The following is a 20313-nucleotide window of genomic DNA, read 5'->3' as shown; positions in this document are numbered from 1 at the left end:
AGAACTGTGAGTGAACACATTTCTGTTGCTTTAAGTCATGCAGTTACAATAATTTGCTACGGCAGTCCTAGGCAACCAATACATTACTGTGTAACGTTTTGAATTAAAATCAGGGAATTTTTTATTATAAGAAAACGAAACTCACTCCAGTTAGCTCAGGAAGAGGGGAATTTATTTTTAAGAACTGCAATCTCACAGGACACAAAGTCTTTTGGCCGTGCTATGATCCTTCTTAACAGAGAGCTCAGGCAAAGAGGGTGTTTGAGTTATTCTTTGCCTCTCTTTCCTTTTCTTTTCTTCCCTTTTAAAAAATGGATTTTCCCCTCCAGAGAAGATCTCTTTCCAACTTTTTAAGTATAGTTGATTTACAATGTTGAATTCTTTTGCGTACAGCAAAGTGATTCAGTTCTACGTATATACAGATATGTATAGAGACACAGAGAGAGAGATCTTATTTTAACAAAACAATCTGATGGAACATTCTTTCAGGAGCCTGTTTAGCTTTCTAGAAATTTTTCCTTTGCTTTGGCTACCACTAGTTTGTTGAGCGGAGAAGGCAATGGCACCCCACTCCAGTACTCTTGCCTGGAAAATCCCATGGATGGAGGAGCCTAGAAGGCTGCAGTCCATGGGGTCGCTGAGGGTCGGACACGGCTGAGCGACTTCACTTTCACTTTTCACTTGCATACATTGGAGAAGGAAATGGCAACCCACTCCAGTATTCTTGCCTGGAGAATCCCAGGGATGGGGAAGCCTGGTGGGCTGCCATCTATGGGGTCACACAGAGTCGGACACGACTGAAGTGATTTAGCATAGCATAGCATAGCATAGTTTGTTGAGACCCTTTCCTAATAGCCTCTCCCTTGGGTCTAAACTTCTCTAAGTATATAGTGCTGTGCCAGGGCCTGGTGAAGATAAGAAATAACAAAAGATCCAGAAGACACAAGCTCAGTTACTGCAGAGTTCATGCAGTATGGAGCACCCAGCTAGGCCAACACTGGGAGGGCCCAGGAATCTTCAGAGCCTCATCTGCATGAGATTTGCAAATTAAAAGGATCCTGGTCAGGAACCCATTCTTCTCAGGCTGGTGGGGAAAATCTGATCATTGTTGTGCTAATCAGGTGGACAGACTCAGCCTAGGCAGGGGAGGAGGGAGAAAGGTTAATTCCCAAAACCAAACCCTTTCTCCAAGCCCTGCAGCCAGCAGCCCTCCTGGCTCATCTGAAGGCCCCCCAAATTGTCATTAAAGCTACCCTAAAGGAGAAATATTGGAAAGGGAACATATGTAGGAATCTTTTAAAACCCTGCAAGACCTTCACACCATGATTCCTTCTGTGATGAATTACAAGTACCGAAACCTAAATAAAATAACTTGTTCCTAAATTTCTAACTTTAAATATCAATACATCTCATCAATACATATCATCTCTTCTATGTACCAGCAAGGGGTAGCCATAGGTGGTGTCAAAAAGCTGTGTAGATGGCAGACCCCACACACAAGGCATTATGGCAACACACACACACACACACCACACACACCACACACAAGGCATTATGGCAACACACACACACCACACACAAGGCATTATGGCAACACACACACACCACACACAAGGCATTATGGCAACACACACACACACACCACACACAAGGCATTATGGCAACACATACACACATCCCACACACAGGGCATATTATGACAACACACACACACGCCCCTTGTCCAGAGAGATAAGTGGCCCAATTGTCCAGCAACCAAAACCCAGTTCCCAGCTGGCCAGATTTCCAGAGAGCTAAAGCTGAGGGAGGCTGGTGTCCCCGGCATGGGGATAACTGCCAGGGTCCCCCATCAGGTAACCAGTAACTGTGAATGAGTGTTTCTTATGAATGAATGGGACCACTGGGCAGTTTGACCAACATTAAAACAAAGCATCGCATCTGGAGTCTTGAACATCCACAGAAAGGGCCTGAACCAGAGGAAGCTAACGTGGAACACGGGACCTCTCCTCCCTGGAAAACTACCCTTCCACCCCAGCCATCCGTTTCCCAATTCTCCCCTCACCCTGCTGAGAGCTCCCAGGCGGTGTCCTACCCACCCAGCTCACTTCCTGTTCATTCATTCACTCATTCAACAAACATTAACAGGCACCTACTGTGTGTCAGCCAGTGTGCCAGGCCCTGGAAAGACAGGGAGACCAGACCCAGCCTGCTTGCCAGCCCTGCTGGGGACAGGGAGGCAGCCATTCCCCTGCTCCTCTCATCCCAGGCAGGCACCATGCCAGGCCAGCTCTTCAGAGAACTACGGCTTCTCCATTTCTTCTTCCTGACGCTCACCTCGTGCAGGAGCAGTGGCTCAGAAAATCTTTCTTTTCACTTGTATTATAGGATTTTTTTTTAAAGCAGCAGCAGCTTTACCTTCCAAGAAGCCTGTGGCTTAGCCTAATATTTACATGTATTTGCATTTCCTTTGTACACATGGATGGGGAAAGAAAGGGTGGGGAAGGGAATTTGGCTGGGAATGAAAATTCGCTCTTAGCCAATCCTCAAAGTGCTATTGCAATTGCCAATTTAAAATCAAGATGCAACTTGTTTAGCTAAAATTCAGATAATTTCCATCACTCCCACCCTGACTCTTCATCCCCTGCAAACTTGCAGCTCCTTAGCTGGCCTGTGCATCACTCCCAGTCATATATGAGGGAGCTATATTTGGTGTTATTCTTAGACACACTGGAAATTTTCTAATTCTGCAGGTTTGGGTCATTTTCAGAGAGCTCTGTGGGCACCCTCTGGTGGCTGACTGAAAATTTTACCTGCAAAAATTGCAGTGGAACTGAGATGGCTTTATTTGGCAGTCGGGCTTTGCAGTTGGACGGTAAACATTGTAAGTTTATTTGCTGTACTTTGTACCACCTCTTTCGTCACATGATGCATGGCTGGAACCATAGCTCTGTGGCCTGTCAAAAGGATTGGCACCTTATAGAAAGGGCAGAGCTAAGGCATGGGGCCTACCTGTGGGGCAGTTTTTTCAAGACAGCCCGAGTGAGGAGGGTGAGGGTAGCCCTTCCGTGGGCTCTCAGAGGACTCACCCAGGAGGAGAAGCCGCTGCAGGCCAGGCTTGAAGGGCTTTCTTCCCAGACTTCCTGTTTCTCTGCTGCTCCTAGGAGCAGCCATTCCTTAGAATCATCCTGATCTGCGGGAAAGAGCACCGATGGAAGAGCGGAGGAGGCAGGAAGAAAAACTCTCTCCACCTGAGGATGCCGCCCCAAGCCCTACAATCAGAGAATCTGAAGCGCATGGCTGCTCTGTCAGCACAGTAAATACCCACACCTGATTTTCCTTGGCTCTTTCTCCAGGGATTTTATTCGTCTCGGGATACCCCCTCAAAGTCCGCTCAGGTGGCCTTTATTCTGCAAAGAGTGAAGAACTAATGTGATGTCACCCAACCTGCTGGGGGCGGGGGAGATTCAAGACTGGAGTTTTCTCACCTGCCCATTGATGCTGGGGAATACTTACCTGCAGCCCCTGTGGTCACCCCTACCCTGCACTCTATCAGAGCAAACTACTCTTGACCAGCAAATCATGATGAGACGTCTAAAGGGCAAGGTCTTAAGGAAGGGTATACTTGAGGGTCAGGAGAGTAGCCATGTCACAAGTGGGTTCCAGAAGCTGGCAAGAGAACCCAGTACTCAGATTCCAGGTTCCCTCCATAGGCTTCATTTGGCCCAAACACTAACGTTTACCTGGAATCAAAGAGGCGCTGTCTACTGGGAGCAGCCTTCTTTATTGCTACCATTTTTCATTTGCTTTTGTTCACAACCAGGCCCCAGGGCAGAAGGGAAGGCTGGTGAGCCATCAGTCACCCCACACTCACGGGGGCAGCCCCATTCTGCCCCGCTGGGTCTGAGAGCACCACTGAAGCAGACAGTATTTTTGGTGTGCAGCCCAGAAGCTAAGATGTAACTGGAGCAGAGCGAGAAAAAAAACTTTAAAAACCAGTGTGACCACACCTGTGGGAATAGACAGATCAACTACGTTCAGAGCCATTAGCCTGGAGGCAGGGCAGTCTGGGAGCTCCTGTTGAATGTGAGCTGAGCTCATGGGTTTCTCTCTCTAGCCTGTGCTTCCAGCAGAATGCAAAGACTATGGCAAGGTTGCTATGTGTCAAGCCCGCGGAATGGAGTGGACAGCGTGCTCACTGCAGCCAAAGACGCGGTGCAGCCGCCACCTACCCCAAACCCTTCATGCATCAGCCCTGGTGACAATCAAATGAAGGAGGTGCTGCTGCTGCTGCTAAGTCACTTCAGTCGTGTCCGACTCTGTGCGACCCCATAGACAGCAGCCCACCAGGCTCCCCCGTCCCTGGGATTCTCCAGGCAAGAACACTGGAGTGGGTTGCCATTTCCTTCCCCAATGCATGAAAGTGAAAAGTGGAAGTGAAAGTGAAGTCGTGTCCAACTCTTAGCGACACCATGGACTGCAGCCTACCAGGCTCCTCCATCCATGGGATTTTCCAGGCAAGAGTACTGGAGTGGGCTGCCATTGCCTTCTCCATAGTATATGATAGCAGTCCCATTTTACTGTTGAGGAAACAGAGTCATAAGTAAGTAAAGTGTTAGTCGCTCAGTCGTGCCCGACTCTTTGCAACCCCATGGACTGTAGCCCACCAGGCTCCTCTGTCCATGAGATTTTCCAGGCATACTGGATACTGGAGTGGGTTGCCATTTCCTTCTCCAGAGGATCTTTCCAACCCAGGGATCGAACCCGGGTGTCCTGCACTGCTACCAACTGATCTACAGGGAAGCCCTTGTAGAGTCATAGAGGAGTTAAATAAGGTTACACAGCTAGCAAGAGGCAGAACCTGAATTCGAAACCAGGCAACTAGACTCCCGAATCCCAGCTCTAATTGTCACACTCTACCACCTGTCTCCCAGGGCAGTGTTGCGAACCTCCCACTCGTTAGGTGTTGCAAAATTTCTGCTAGACGTTGGTGAGCAACCCTCTGGCTTTGTGGCCCGCCGCAGAGCCCAGGGAGTGGCCCTCCTGTCCCCTAGAGCTGATGTGGAGAGGGCCCTGGCTCTGGGCACTGCTCCAGGGATCTCTTCCAGGAGCTTGGGGTTCACTGCCACTTCTGACTAGAAGAGTAACATGAGTCTTGACTCTGCCCAGGTAGCCTGGGTCTGTCTATCTAGGGCTTCAGACCTAGGCTGGTGTCCCTCTCTCCCTTGGCCAGATTATTCCGATTACCCTGGAAGCACGGATGTTTAGTTTATGGGACATAAAGACAGAGCCAGTTCCTTCACTGAGCATCAGGCTCCCCAGGGCTCTGCTTAGACAGCCACTCAGGAAATTGGGGAGGGGGGCTCAATCCCAGAGCTGCTCTGAGGAGGCAACATCCATAGGGTGTTACTGTACTTTCCATTTGCATTAACACTGATTAAATCAAACACTTAGCTATTTGATTAAGAAATGTCTCAGACAGATTTTCCTCCTTCCTCACTTACTGATCACATACCTGGCCACCTTCCAAAACAGATCTGGTCTTTGTCTTTTAAGATTTGTATTCTGGCAGGTTGAGTTGTATCGAATGGGATCAACACCATGACACCAACGTTAAATTGCCTGGTGCCTGTGCTGGCTGTTTCCCATCTGTCCCTCCAGATCTCACTTCACACTTCTCCAACTGCTCTGTGTGCCCCAGGGAACTGACCTGCAGGGGGCCGTCAACGGGTTCCTGTTCTTCTGGCTTTTGTTGAGTCCACCCAGTGGTCAATGGCAGTAAATAAGTAGGCAGGAGATGAGAGAAGTCAGCGGGGTTCTCCCCCTGGCTCCCTTCCTGCCAGGCTACCGTGGATTATCTGTGTCCCTCTACTGAGGCCACAACTCATATAGCCCAGTAACCACTGATAGTTATAACTACCCCCCGACACTTAATAGCTTAGCTCTGTGGGCAACTCATCTCTGTCCCACATGGCATAAGCCAGAGCAGCATGCCTAGGGTTGGAGAATCCACTTCCAAGATGGCTAACAAGTCAGTGCTGATTATGGTCTGGGTGAGCTTAGTCAGGGCTGTTAGCAGAGGTAACAGTTTCCCAGGTGGGCCTCCACTTGGGGTTGTTAAACTTGCTCCCAGCAAGTGTCTGTGTTCCAAGAGCAAGTGTCCAAGGGAAAGGAAATGGAAGCTTCTAGTCTTTAAGACCTGGGCCTGGAAACAGCTATACAAACTTCTGCCAGGTTCTATTGGTCAAAGCAGTTGCAGAGGTCCCTCTGATTCAAGGTGAAAGACCACAGACCCCCACTCTTGATGAAAGGAGTATCAGAGAATTCCATCCGTCTTTAACCCACCACATTTTGTAAGTGCCCCTCCTATGGCTACCCACTCCAAGATCTGCAGCAGCCTCCCTTTCTCCATGAGGGTGTGGAGCAGCTAGCTCCCCATTAGTGTTCATCCCAGGGTTCTACAGTTTCCCTGGTTTGATTTCCCTAAACTCTGATCACACATTTCTAACAGTCTCTTTATTAAACTCCTCCTCAAAACATCCAGTTGCAGTGTACCCAGGTATTTGATGGGATCCTGGCAACATTCCTCTGCAAAGTTCCTACTTGCCCCCCACAGGAATATCCCCTGAAACCACCTCCTTAAGACCTTTCCTGCAAACTCCCACTAGCCCCCAAACTCCCCACACTCCGTTCGCTTCCTGCTTTACCCAGTGTTTTCCTTCTGGCCCTGGGAGAACTCTGCTCAGTCATTAACTGCACAGACTTATCAAAATAATTACTGCCTTCCTGCTTCCAGGGTGCTCCTGGCTTCCTATCCACCTCACCCAGAAAAATGTTAGCACTTTTATAGAACTCTATAGTCAAATCTGAACCCAAAGAGAAATAACTAAAGACAGATATTTGTGACCCTCCAGTTAAGCCAATAAAGGACTCCTTCTGGTCAAGCTAGGCTTTCAGATCCCCTTAGATCACACTGGCAACCTCCAAACCTTCCTGCTTTCAGCCTCCCCTAGACGTTTACCTTGACCTAGGGTCTCCATGCAGAGCTTGAAGATCTATTTTCCTTTCTTTGACTTTTTCATGAGGACTCTCATGCTTTCAATGTGGGAACTATAACTGATAAATTCAGAGCCAGGGCAAAAGGGCATATTTATTGCTCCAATGCCTCGTTTCATTCAAAGACAAGTATATTTCCAGCAATTGAGAAGGAACAAAGGTTCTATTTCTATGACACTGTAAAAGATAGCATTTTCTGGATTCTTATCTGGAACTCTGATAGTTATGGTATCTGTCATGTACTTAATCAGCAGAGCCGAGAAAGGCAGCACTAAACTATTCCTAAAGCACTTTCTCATCTTCTATTACTTCTAGAATGTCTTTTCAATAATTAATTCATTGATGAAATATTTTTTGAACACTTGCTATATGTGGCAGTACTGGGAACAATGATGAACAAAAACAGATGGACGAGAAGACACATGACTCAAAGAATTCCACAAATAAATCTAAGATAACACATTGCAATACCAGTTTCCTTGTAATATGAGGGTGTAGACAAGGGAGATAGTGATAATCAGTGAGGTCAGAGATAGGTATCTGTCAGCCTTAAGTTCCACCGATGCTCTTGCCCTCTACCAAACTCAGCACTGCCCAGGGGATAAGGTGAAACAGCTAAAACAAAAGTGCTAGCCCTGCTGCTTGTAGCCCTGAGCTGCTAAGTGCTTAAGACCTCCACCTACAGCAGCCCTGTCAGGTCCCTAGTCCAACACACCCACCCTTTGAGATACCAGGAACCCTGGGCACCACTCCCGTCAGTGGCAGGCATATGGAGTCCGTCTTGGTAAGAGGCTTCTTTTGAAGCACAGTGAAGTTGCACCTTGTCAAGGTCTTCTTCATGATGTCTACCTGTTGCCATGTTAAGCTGCCCAAGGTCTCTCATCCAAGCAGCCTCTACCCTGTTAACCGAGATGCCTCAGGGGAATGCTGCCAGAGATGCCGGTGGCATATTGCCCAGGTCTTTTTTAAATTTTTTTTTAAATTGAAGTATAACTGACTTATAATGTTATGTTAGTTTCAGGTATATAGCAAAGAGATTTAGTTATATATACATATATGTTCTTTTTCAGATTCTTTTCCCATATTGCTGTTGCTGTTTAGTCACTAAGTCATATCCAACTGTTTGTGACCCATAGACTGTAGCCTGCCAGGCTCCTCTGTCATGGAATGTCCCAGGAAAGAATACTGGAGTCTTTTCCCATATAGGTTATCATAAAATATTGAATCGAATTTTTGATGCTATACAGTAGATCCTTATCTATCTTATATATAGTAATATGTATATGTCACTCCCAATCTCTCAGCTTATCCCTCCCTCCCTCTTTCCCCCCAGGTAATCATAAGTTTGTTGCCTACACCTATGACTCTATTTCTGTTTTGTAAGTAAGTCCATTTGTATCAAATTTTAGATTATATAAATGTGATATCATATGATATTTACCTCACTTAATAATATGACAATGTCTAGGTTCATCTATGTTGCTATAAATGGCATTATTTCATTCTTTTCCATGGCTGAGCAATATTCCATTGTGTGTGTGTGTGTGTGTGTGTGTGTGTATACACATACACACACATATACACCACATCTACATCCATTTGTCTGTCAATGGACATTTAGGGTATTTCTAAGTCTTGGCTATTGTTAATAATGCTGCCATGAACATTGGGGTGAATGTGTCTTCGAATCAGAGTTTTCTCTGGATATATGCACAAGTCCAAGTCTTTAAAGAACTGGGCTTTAACCTTCCCTTAGTTCATGCGCAAATGGAAGTCTTTCTACCACGAGTCTGGGCATTACTACCCTGATATTTAGTTTTAGTTGCTCCTCTCCTTATAGCTAATTATGGGTAAAAGTATACATTTAGGCAGTACCCAAGGTTCTCTGGGCCCATGTTCATCCTGTCTTCTAAGGAGAGCCAGCTGCAGTGGGCAGCCCGCTGGGATTCTGTGTTCCCCAGATACTGCCCGTGTAACTACAGCAGATACTCCACCAAATCCTGCCCTTCCCTGCTCCTCCCTGCTGGTGTGTGCAGAATGTGTGTGTGCCTCACAGCTGAGGCCTACGTGCTAGGATGAACGTTCCCATCTGAGGATGCTAGTCTGGTGAGGCAACAAACAATCACTGAGAGAAACATGAGTCAAAGTTGGATTTAAATGCTGGTGCTGCCACTTACCAGGTATGTGCTTGTGGGCACCATCCTGAAACAGCCTTGGTTTCTTCATCAACCAAAAAAAAAATGAGATAATCATTTCCACCTTCTAAGAATAAATAAAATAACAACCACCCTAGGACACTGCTGGGAACCCAGAAGGTATTTGACAAATATCACTTCCGCTTCTGTTCTGACACATCTGCTACAGCCAAAGACCCTCCAGCTAAGGCAATACTGAGCCATCTGCCTCAAGACTAAAGCAAAGGTGCCAATTATGAAAAACACACTCCATTTGCTGAAATAAAACACACTTCCCCAGAGTGAAGGACGGCATCCTGAACACTTTAGAAGCAGAGAAGTCAGATCCCACAAAGAACACCAGGGTGTGAGCTGAGTTAGGATCTCAGGTGCAGCTGGATGCTGGAGTGGGAGGCCTGCCAGATCTAAGTTGTTTTTGTTGTTCAGCCGCTAAGCCGTCTGACTCTTTGTAACCCCGTGGACTGCAGCATGCCAGGTTTCCCTGTCCTTCACCATCTCCCGGAGCTTGTTCAAACTCAAGTCCATTAAGTCAGTGATGCCATCCAACCATCTTGTCCTCTGCCACCCCCTTCTCCTTCTGCCCTCAATCTTTCCCAGCAACAGGATCTTTTCCAATGCCAGATCTGAGAGATTCTGTTAATCCTGAGGGAGCAAGTGTGGATATGGGAAACGTTTTGGATAGAGTGGGCCCACCGCCCTAAAATGCTGCAGTGACCTTGACTCAAGCCAGCCAGCCCATGCCCACCCCCATCCTGTGAGGAAAATGATGGAGCAGCACAGACAAGGACCCGACACTCCTAAATGGGTGAGCTAGTGCCATGCCACTTCGGGGACCAGAACAGGATCTGTGAAAGCGTCTGACGTCACTAACAACACTGACAAGTGGGCCTTGATGACTCTCCAAGCTGAGTCCCGAGGGAAAGAGCCTCCCTCTGCCTGGCTTGGAAATAGGCAGCAAAAGGCAGCATCCTCTAGGGCTCAGCACAGTGGGCTGGCCTCTGGAGCATCTGAATAAATGTGTGTTGTTCTGTGCGCCCAGACTGCCTTTCCTTGGGTGACCTTGCTGCCAGCAGCGTCTTTGTTAGCGCGTGGACTTTCATCATATTCAAAAGAGTCTACATTTGAAAGAAGTTAAGCTGAAGGAAGCTGCGAAAAAAGGATTCAGAGAAGGCCTGCTGGGATAGCACAAACCTTCAGCCAAGGGCCCGAGTGGAGAGTACGCAGAGGAGGCTTTTTCTCTCACACACACTTTTCCAAAAGCAAGGCTCACCCGGATCACCATGATCATCGTCACCATTATTGAAAGTTGACCATGTGCCCAGAACTCTCCAGAGCATATCACTTCTCTCATGGAATTTGACTCTCACAACCACTTTGTGAGGTAAGTGTATCTCTATTATCACCAGCCCCAGGTCATTCTTGTTATTAACTGATAAAGCTGCAATTCTCAATTTATGAAGAGTAATGAAGAAAAGGGCTTCCCTGGTGGCTCAGTGATAAAGAATCCACCTACCAATGCAGGAGATGCTGGTATGATCCCTAGATAAAGAAGATCTCCTGGAGAAGGAAACAGCAACCCACTCCAGTATTCCTGCCTGAGAAATTCCATGGACAGAGCCTAGCAGGTTCTAGTCCATGCGGTTGCAAAGAGTGGGACACAACTTAGCGACTAAACCAACCAACCAACAACGAAGAAAAGTATAGCATCTTCAAATTAGAGTCCCCTCAGGATAAGGACTTCAAAGTTATAGACTCTAAAGGGGTCTTCAAGCCACCCTAGTCACTCCCTCCAGCTTCCTCTGTTTCCAAGGGCAGGAAGGATGGGTCCCTAGGCCCTCAGTAAAACACCACCTCTTTACCGTGCTCTTCCCTGTCGGCACACACTGTAAATTATATTCGGGAGGTTTTCAGTACTGCCTTCTTATCCTATCTTCTTTTATATATATATAATTTAATTACTTACTTATTTTTGGTTGCACTAAGTCTTTGCTGCTGCATGTGGACTTTTTCTAGCGAGTGGCAGCTACTCTTTTTTGAGGTACATAAATTTCTCACTGTGGTGCCTTCTCTTGCTGCACAGTATGGGCTCTAGTCCCACAGTCTTCAATAGTTGTGGCATGCGGGCTTCGTTGCTCTGTGGCATGTGGAATCTTCCCGGACCAGGGACGAAACCTATATCCACTTCAGTGGCAGCCTAGACTCTTATCCACTGTACCACCAGGGAAGTTCCTTAATCTCATCTTCTTATTTAGGAAGATCAGAGCAAGATCCAGCCCCTTGTATGACCTGTGATTCACATGTGCCCCTTGCTCAGAAGAAAACCACGCTGGATTTTCTGCTTTGCTGTCACTGCCTTGAAATTCTTAATAAAATTTTTAACAAGGGATCCTGTATTTTCATTTTGCAATGAGCCCCACAAATGTCATAGCTGACCCTGGACAGAGCTTTAGAATTAGGGCAGGGAGAGGCAGCCATTCAAACCACAGTGAGTGTCTTGCCTGCACCCTCTTCTCATAAGTGGGCTTCCTGGTTAGAATACTGCATGTGATAAAGCGCACTGATGTGCCCCCCTTCCAACAAATGCAGATGAAATAGTTACTTGAAATGTGTCACTATGACAGAAGTTCACTAGTAAATGTGTTTTTTCAAAAATTTAACTGTATGGTACCTGGTTTCAATTGCTAAAGACAGCCACCATCTCTCCCAGGTTTTACTTATTTCATAAAAACCACAAAGAGCTCGCCACCTTTTCCTCATCACTGCTGAGTTCAGAAATTTCAAGTGTACAATCATAGCAATTATCACAATTTTGCAGATTTCCACAACAAGACAGAGGGTCATAAGGAAGAAAAGGAACATTGTTTGCTGTCCAATTATGACTAGCATGTACGAACAGGATTAGAAGCCCTGATGTCAAAAACTCTTGTGTTGATCCTACCCTAGGCTTCTGGACATGCTTTAACAGATAAAGAGACAATAAGCCTTAATCGTTTTCCTAGGGCTGTGATCCGGAGAAGGCAATGGCACCCCACTCCAGTACTCTTGCCTGGAAAACCCCATGGACGGAGGAGCCTGGTAGGCTGCAGTCCATGGGGACGCTAAGAGTCGGACACGACTGAGCGACTTCACTTTCACTTTTCACTTTCATGCATTGGAGAAGGAAATGGCAACCCACTCCACTGTTCTTGCCTGGAGAATCCCAGGGATGGGGGAGCCTGGTGGGCTGCCGTCTATGGGGTTGCACAGAGTTGGACACGACTGAAGTGACTTAGCAGCAGCAGCAGCAGCAGGGCTGTGATCCCCTGGGATAGCACTTGTTTTTACCCAAAAACAAAAAGGAAAATATGAATAGGGAACCTGTGTTTGTGGAGACTTAGGGTGGGGCATGACTGAGCGACTTCACTTTCACTTTTCACTTTCATGCATTGGAGAAGGAAATGGCAACCCACTCCAGTATTCTTGCCTGGAGAACCCCAGGGAAGGGGGAGCCTGGTGGGCTGCCGTCTGTGGGGTCACACAGAGTCAGACATGACTGAAGTGACTTAGCAGCAGCAGCAGGTTCCTCCAAATCTTAATTTCATGGCACTTAAAAATATGTCAGCAATATGAACCCAGGTAGATGTAAAATATTAAGTAAAAAAATAAGCAGAGTTTCCAAGATTTTTAAAATGAGGAACCACAGGACTTCCCTGGTGGTCCAGTGGTTAAGAATTCATCTTCCAATGCAGGGGCCGTGGGTTTGATCCCTGATTGGGGAACTAAGATCCCACATGCTGCGGAACAACTAAGCCTGCGTGCCGCAACTACTGAGCCCCTGCATCCAACTAGAGAGAAGCCCACACGCTGTACCAAAAGATCCTGCATGCTGCAACTAAAACCAACACAGCCAATAAATAAATACTTTCAAAATAATTAAAAAAAGAAGCCACTATTTTGACAGGTCTATTAACCCCTCCCCGCCACACATACAATTTTAACTCATTAATTCAAAGCCCAGAGATTTTTCTTCTCTAGGTTTGGTGCTAGAATAGCTGACACTTAGTGATATTTATTCCAAGGCACTATTCATTCATTCATTCCTTCATTTACTTACAAGGTCAAGTCAAAACATGTGGTCTCCTGAATAGGCTAATAGTTTAGCATCCCTTCCACCAATGTGCTTTTTACTGTTTGTTCAGTGTCTGCTTAGTGGAGGTGGGGAAAGCTGACTTTACATTAATAAAAAATGAAAATATCTTTGTTTATAACCCACATGTCAGCTATTCTCTCATCCTCTGAGTATTTTCAAAGCAAAACTCCACTTGCAGAAGAGCATTAGTAAGCGATGTAATTTACCGACACATTTGAAATGGTGACATAGAAAGGCATTTACATTGTACAGGAGACAAAACAAAAATCCCAATACCACATGTGCAGGATGATATATGTTCCAGGTAGACAAAAGAAAAATGTATTTAAAATAAACCTGCTCCTTTTGTCCTTCAACTTTTTATTCTAATTCTTGCCCTCACTCACCTTCCTGTCTTCAAAGAATCTTTGATATGTCGATAGAATTAGTGGATCCTTGGTTAATCCAGCCAGTATGACCAGGGAGCCGAACAAAAGCAGGAAAGTCTTTCAGCTCTAGTGAGCGAAGACCAGCATCTCAAAGTGGCTACTGAGTCTGTATTCTCCTCCCCTCTCCCAAACATCTCTACTCCGGTGACCAGCTACACCTACTCTCACATCTGCCTTCAAGAAAACTTATCTCCCCAGTGGCCCGCATACCCCAGAAAAGCCAGACACTGGCACACTCTCTTAGTTTAACTCTAAAGGGATGCTACCCATCTCATACTTGCCTGGATTTCCTCCATCGGGGTCCAAGGACCCAGGGCCCACTCTGAAATTGCTTCTGTAAACTAGATGGATGATCCTGTCTGATGGGTCACCCTTATCTGGGATCTCTTCAGTAGAAGGCCTCCTGGAAAAAGAGACCGTAAGTTCTGGAAACAGAAGATAGGGAGTTAGAAGCCCTTAGGACTCTGGGTACCAGGGAGAAAAGGTCCCTGATGTGGCCTGCAGAGAGGGGAGGGGCATTTAGAAGCCAAGGGGAAAGCTTCCCACTAATAGAGCCGCAGCAGGAGCTGTTCGAATTTCTACTCCTCCCTCTTCCTTTGTGTTCCAGAGCTCTTTTGAAGGCCCTCCTGGCATGTGCAGAAGTGCCTAGTGACAGCTTCTTGCTCCCGTTTACTTCTTGCACAGTCTTCTCTCCTATCCATAGAGAAGGCTACTCCTTGAGCAGTTTTGATAGAAAACCAACAGTGATGACTTAAAAACAAAAATCATTAACTGAGCCTCAGAATGATGGAACATCTCCAGAACGAGACACACAAAATCCTCGCCTCAGGTCATGTATATTGAATGGGTGTTACTCCCAGGCTTTAAATTATTTTAATATGCCTTTCAGGTCACTTTCCTCTCTGTATAAGCACCGTACTGAACCATTCCTTTCTGTCATTGTTACTACCATTGCTGGTGCCCCTGAACAGCACTTAGAGCTGCCCTCTCTGCCCAATCTCACATTCTGGGTGGAGAAACAGGGAATACAGTAAAACAGCAACAACAAACCCAAATAGGATAAAGGGTGCAAGTGTCCAGAGAGTGTTGCAGAAAGAAAGTAATAGAGAAATCAAGAGGAGAGAGCGCTTTAACCAGAGGCCCACAGAACAGGAGACGCATTAGAAGCAGAGGTTAGTGGTGCTAATTGTAGACAAAAGGCAGTTCTACTCAGGCTAAAGAGAATTCCTCAGTCCCCATTAGTCCATTCATTCCAAGTGAAAGGGCTCAAGACAGGGGTGCTCCTAGACACGTTGGGCAACTGGCTCTGATTCGTAGACTTTGCCAATTTCCATGGTGCCAATACTCCTTCTGTGGCCTGTTTCATGCTACCAACTTATGACTTAACACAGAGTTGTAAAGACACACACAAAGTTGACTGTGGCCAAGCATGTGTAAGTTGGTTCAATCACACCATTGGGGCAAGACCTCTGATACCTACTGCTGAAATTTAATCAAGTTCCACCAGCCCCCAAACAGCACTTGTCAAGATGGAGATGTACTTACACAAAGCACCAAGCAGCTACATCAAAACCTGATGTGCTGCCTTCATACATAGAATAGAGAACATGACCTATCTGTAGCTCTGCAATTCCCTGAATATTGTTTGTAATTCTCTGGTCCACCTCTAGTCTTAGTAAGTATTCCCTTCTGTAAAGGACAGGACATATTATCAGCCTCTGCTCAACCTTTTGGGCTAGAGAGAATGCGTACCAGCCCAATCTATACTGTTACCACCATTGCCGTGCCCCCTGAGAGCACCTCCCTAACTTCTGTCTGGATGTGCCTAACAGCAAGGTGGTCACATACTAACTATATCCATTCACAGTGCTAAAATGGTGACTTTGAGCCTCCAGTCTGGTAACCTATACTAATGTAACTCCTAGAAGTAAATATACTTCAAGACCCTCTGAACTCAAAGCTGCTTTTTTGCTGCAAAGAGAAACTGGAAACATCAGAAAGCAAGAGTGAGGGCTCCTCACAGACCTCTAATAGGAATCTCAGCTTTCCCTGGGGCCCTTCCAGCATTACCCCTCTACTCTTTTACAGCCACTCAACAAACAAACTCTACTACGGGGCTCAGGCCACAGCAATGCTTTAGGGCCCACTACCAGAGCAAGTGCAGTAGGGCGGTGGGAGGCAACTGGCTGAGGGTAAGAAGGAGCCTGTGAGAGACAGGTGAGGCGGTGTCTAGTCTGAGTCTATACAAAGGACTTTTCTTCCATCCTATAAATGTGTCAAAGGCAGAGCAGTTTCAAATGTAAGGATAAAAAAAAAAAAAGAATCTCCCAAGCTCTCCCTTATCCTCTCTTCCAGTTGGAGATAAATGCAGCCTTTCTCAGAGAACAAGACAGAAATAAGAGACAAAAAAGATGTCCTGAAAAATAAATATAAATATATATGTGAGAGGCTTTTTTTTTTTTTTACATCCAAATACTCCTGCCAATTATTTTTGAAGAACTTGGTTATGGTTCATTTGGAAAGAACTGTTCTGAGTAGCTATTCTGAAAAGTAGTCAATAAGTCCATTTATCACTTCTTGGAGCCATCTGAGCTTTACAGCCATTCTCTCTTTCTCTTGGCCTCTACCCTTTTGCTTTCCAGGTGAACTGCGCTAAATTCATTATGAGAGATTTTATTGTCTCATATTCCCCCTTGCTCAATACCTGACTGATTTCATTGTTTTCATGAACCTAAAAACCTAATTGACAGAGGAATGTGTGTTCCCTTCAAATTGCACATTCACGCACTGGCGGGGGGTCTGAGTGTATACGAGCATTCCAGAGTCCCTGGATATTGATCCTGATATTGCACAATTTTCCAATAAAGATCTGAATCACACAGACATAAGTTAGCAGAAGTATTGAAAATCTTGGGCTTTCCAGGTGGCTCAGTGATTTAAAAAATTGCCTGCCAATGCAGGAGATGCAGGAGACATGGATTCAATCCCTGGGTCAGGAAGATCCCTTGGAGGAGGAAATGGCAACCCAATCCAGTATTCTTGCCTGGGAAATCCCGTGGACAGAGGAGCCTGGCAGGCTGCATTCCATGGGGTCACAAAGAGTCAGACACGACTGAACACACACGCGCACATGCACTGAAAATCGTAAAGATGCATTGGATAAGAGATGCAGGTGGCTTCTTTGACTTAAAAAGCCTGCAGGCAATTGTGTGCCATGTTGAGAAGGGGAAGAGAATGCCACTGGGAGAGTTTATCATTCCTTAAATGTTTACGTTTGTTTTCTCAGTTATAAAATTACCACATCCCTTTCAAGAACTCCACCAAATATGTCTATTGTCTGAAGAAACTGATTTTTTTCTTTTACTACAGCCTTCAAGATAGTCCAGGCTTCCCTTGTGTATCAGGTGGTAAAGAATCCACCTGCAATGCGGGAGATCTGGGTTCGATCCCTGGGTTGGGAAGATCCCCTAGAGAAGGGAAAGGTTCAATTCCTGGGCCCAGAAGTTCCACTGGAGAAGGGATAAGCTACCCATTCCAGTATTGTTTGGCTTCCCTGGTGGCTCAGCTGGTAAAGAATCCATGTAATGTGAGAGACCTGGGTTCAATCCCTGGGTTTGGAAGATTCCCTGAAGAAGGGAAAGGCTACCCACTCCAGTATTCTGGCATAGAAAATTCCATGGATGTCCTTGGGGTTGCAGAGTTGGACACAACTGAGTGACTTTGACATTCAAGATAGTCCATGCACAACTTTTTAAAACACAGTTCAATAAGTCTGGGGGCTCTCTTTTGTCACAGGAGAGATGTGTGGGCTCACCAATTTCTTTAACATTTCTCTTCCCTAACTGCAGTGAAACACCATTCAGAACATTTGCAACACTCTCTCAGGAAGCATTGTTCATGACAGGAGAGAACCTAATACGGAACACACCTTGCACCTGACATTTTATAAACCTTTTCCTTCCTGCAGCAAAATCTTAAAATTTCAGAGTCAGATGAATTTATCTGCAGTGACCTTTACATTTTAATTAACTTCACTTTTGCTATCAGCAAAATGGGGAGAAACATATCTGCTGCTACCCTACAATGAAAAAAGAATGGATAGCTCGACTTCCTGGGGTAAAAGGCATTCCAAAGAGCACAGGGTAAGTGCTGGTGGATATAGAAGAAAAGCTTCCCAAGTAACTTACAATCCAAGAGACTAAGATGGGCCAAAGTCTACAACACAAGCCCAGAGACAACTCTATTCATTTATATTCCAGGATAAGACCTCCATCTTCCTTTCCTAATTTCCCAAGGTGCTTAGCACATTTTTATGTCCAATAAATGTGACTATGTAACTAAATGAAAGATGAATAGTCAACTGAATTAGTGTCTTATCTTTGGTTAACAGGTATACAATATTTATTCTTTCAAAATTGGAAATGGACAGATTAATAACTCTTGCTTTGAACTATAAAAGGTCCAAATATCCAAATGAAAAATGTCTTTTTGTTATCATTAGTGTAATTTTGCTATCATATCTTAATTTTATCCCATTTATCAACTTTCTAAGATACAAAGTAAAATGATAGAGTCTTATAGACATCTCCTGAAAAACCCAAGAGATGATCTCATCCCATATTTTACTTCTCAAATTCCTTTGGCATTCTTCTGTTTAACACCAGTCAAAACATCATCAATATGTTTTCATGTGACTTGCTAATTTGCAGAGAGGACAGTATGAATTTTAGTCTGAATTCAATGGTCAGAGAATGTCTTAGCTGGATAAAGAGGAATTGGAGTGGTTTTAATGTGTGGTAAAGCTTATCTCTACTTGATTTCTCTGAAATATTATACCTGGGAAGTTAACTGTTGAGAGTGAGCTTCAGTGTAAATTATACTGTTATTCTTGACATTTTTATTTTTACCCACTAAATGGGCTACCATATTTAGAGGAAAGCCATCAGAGCTGATTAGCTTATTTTACAAGTGGGTCCTTAATAAGTATCTCTCGGTGATAACCAAGACAATGGTGGCAAAGATAAGCTTTGGGGAAGGGAGATGGGAGGGAGGTTCAAGAGGGAGGGGAAATATGTACACCTATGGCTGCTTCATGTTGATGTTTGACAGAAAACAACAAAATTCTGTAAAGCAATTATCCTTCAATTAAAAAATAAATATTTTTTTAAAAAGATAAGCTTTTAATGGATGCAGAAAACCTATAAGCATCATGGTGTCAGATTTCTTATACTGCCATTTTCCAGAAAATTACTCTCTGATAATGCTTAAAGTATAAAATGTTCCCAATTCTTGAATGTCTATCATCAAAAAGAACACAAATAAGAAGAGCTGGCAAAGAGAGAAAAAAGGTAACCCTCATGCACTGTTACTGGGAATGTAAATTGGTGCAACTACTGTGGAAAATAGCATGGAGGCAACTCAAAAAACTAAAGAAGGAACTACAGTATGACCCCACAATTCCACTCCTGGGTGTATGTTAAACACACACACACCACAAACCGCAAAAAACACTAATTTGAAAAGATACACGCACCCCAATGTTCAGAGCAGCAATATATACAGTCACCAAGATTTGGAAGCAACCTAAGTGTCCATCGACAGATGACAGGATAAAGAAGAAGTGACATAGATAGATACACACACACACACACACACACACACACACACACACGGTGGAATACTACTCAGCCAGAAAAAAGCATGAAATTTTATCATTTACGGGAACATTAGTAGACTTGGAGTGCATTATTTTAAGTGAAATAAATCAGAGAAAGACAAATACTGCATAATATCACTTATATGTGGAATCTAAAAAAATACAAAAATTAGTGAATATAACAAAAAGAAGCAGATTCACAGCGAGAACAAAGTGGTGGTTACATTAGGGAGACAGAAGAGGGGAGGGGCCGTATAGGATACAGGAGATAGCTAACGGAAAACATGACAAGCTAGCGCATGGTGCCACTGCAAATCCTTCAATGGTTGGTTTACTTTTAGCACCATTACCTACTTTGTTTATACAACATTAATTTGAATAGTTTATTACATTATAATCTTAAATTTTTTTAAGAAGAAAACTAAAGTACAGGTGCCAGTGATGTAATGAACAGATTTTACAAACTTACTTGAGTTCAGCAAAGAAATCATTAGTAGTGCCAAGAAACTCATTTAACATTAACCTAAAAGAGACTCCTGAGCACTTGAGACAACCTTGTCTCTAATTCCCAGCATTCTAGACAGAAGCCATAGCCAGCCAAGTTCGGGTCAATCAAGTTCACCTCAGCAACATTCGCAGCCTTTCTGAGGAAGGGTCCTAACTCCAGAAATTGGACGGGCGGCAAAGGGACCCTGAGGCATCTGTGTGAACAGCCAAACAACTCCAGTGTTTTCTTTGAGCCAACATTTTCTGGATTGTCCTCCTTCAAAACCCAAATTAACTGCAGGAATTGCCATACCTTCCCTCTGCAGACATAGGCTTTTTGAATTCTTTGGAGGCAGAGCATCTGAT

General features: G+C 44.9%; 1 long non-coding RNA gene across 2 annotated transcripts; it reads left to right on the top strand.

Annotated features, from left to right (window-relative positions):
* Positions 1-2335: 2335 nt before the first annotated feature.
* Positions 2336-4289, top strand: LOC123330866. Of its 2 annotated transcripts, XR_006547110.2 has the most exons (3): positions 2344-2881; positions 3162-3313; positions 4115-4289. It is a non-coding gene; the product is annotated as an uncharacterized LOC123330866 (long non-coding RNA). The 2 variants fall into 2 exon arrangements; XR_006547109.2 differs by having other exon boundaries at positions 2336-2881; positions 3162-4289.
* The last annotated feature ends 16024 nt before the right edge of the window (positions 4290-20313 follow it).

The sequence above is a fragment of the Bubalus bubalis genome, chromosome 20 (genome assembly GCF_019923935.1).
Source record: "Bubalus bubalis isolate 160015118507 breed Murrah chromosome 20, NDDB_SH_1, whole genome shotgun sequence".
NCBI lineage: Eukaryota > Metazoa > Chordata > Mammalia > Artiodactyla > Bovidae > Bubalus > Bubalus bubalis.
The sequence above is the reverse complement of the archived record's forward strand: the minus strand, read 5'-3'. Positions and strand labels throughout refer to the sequence as shown.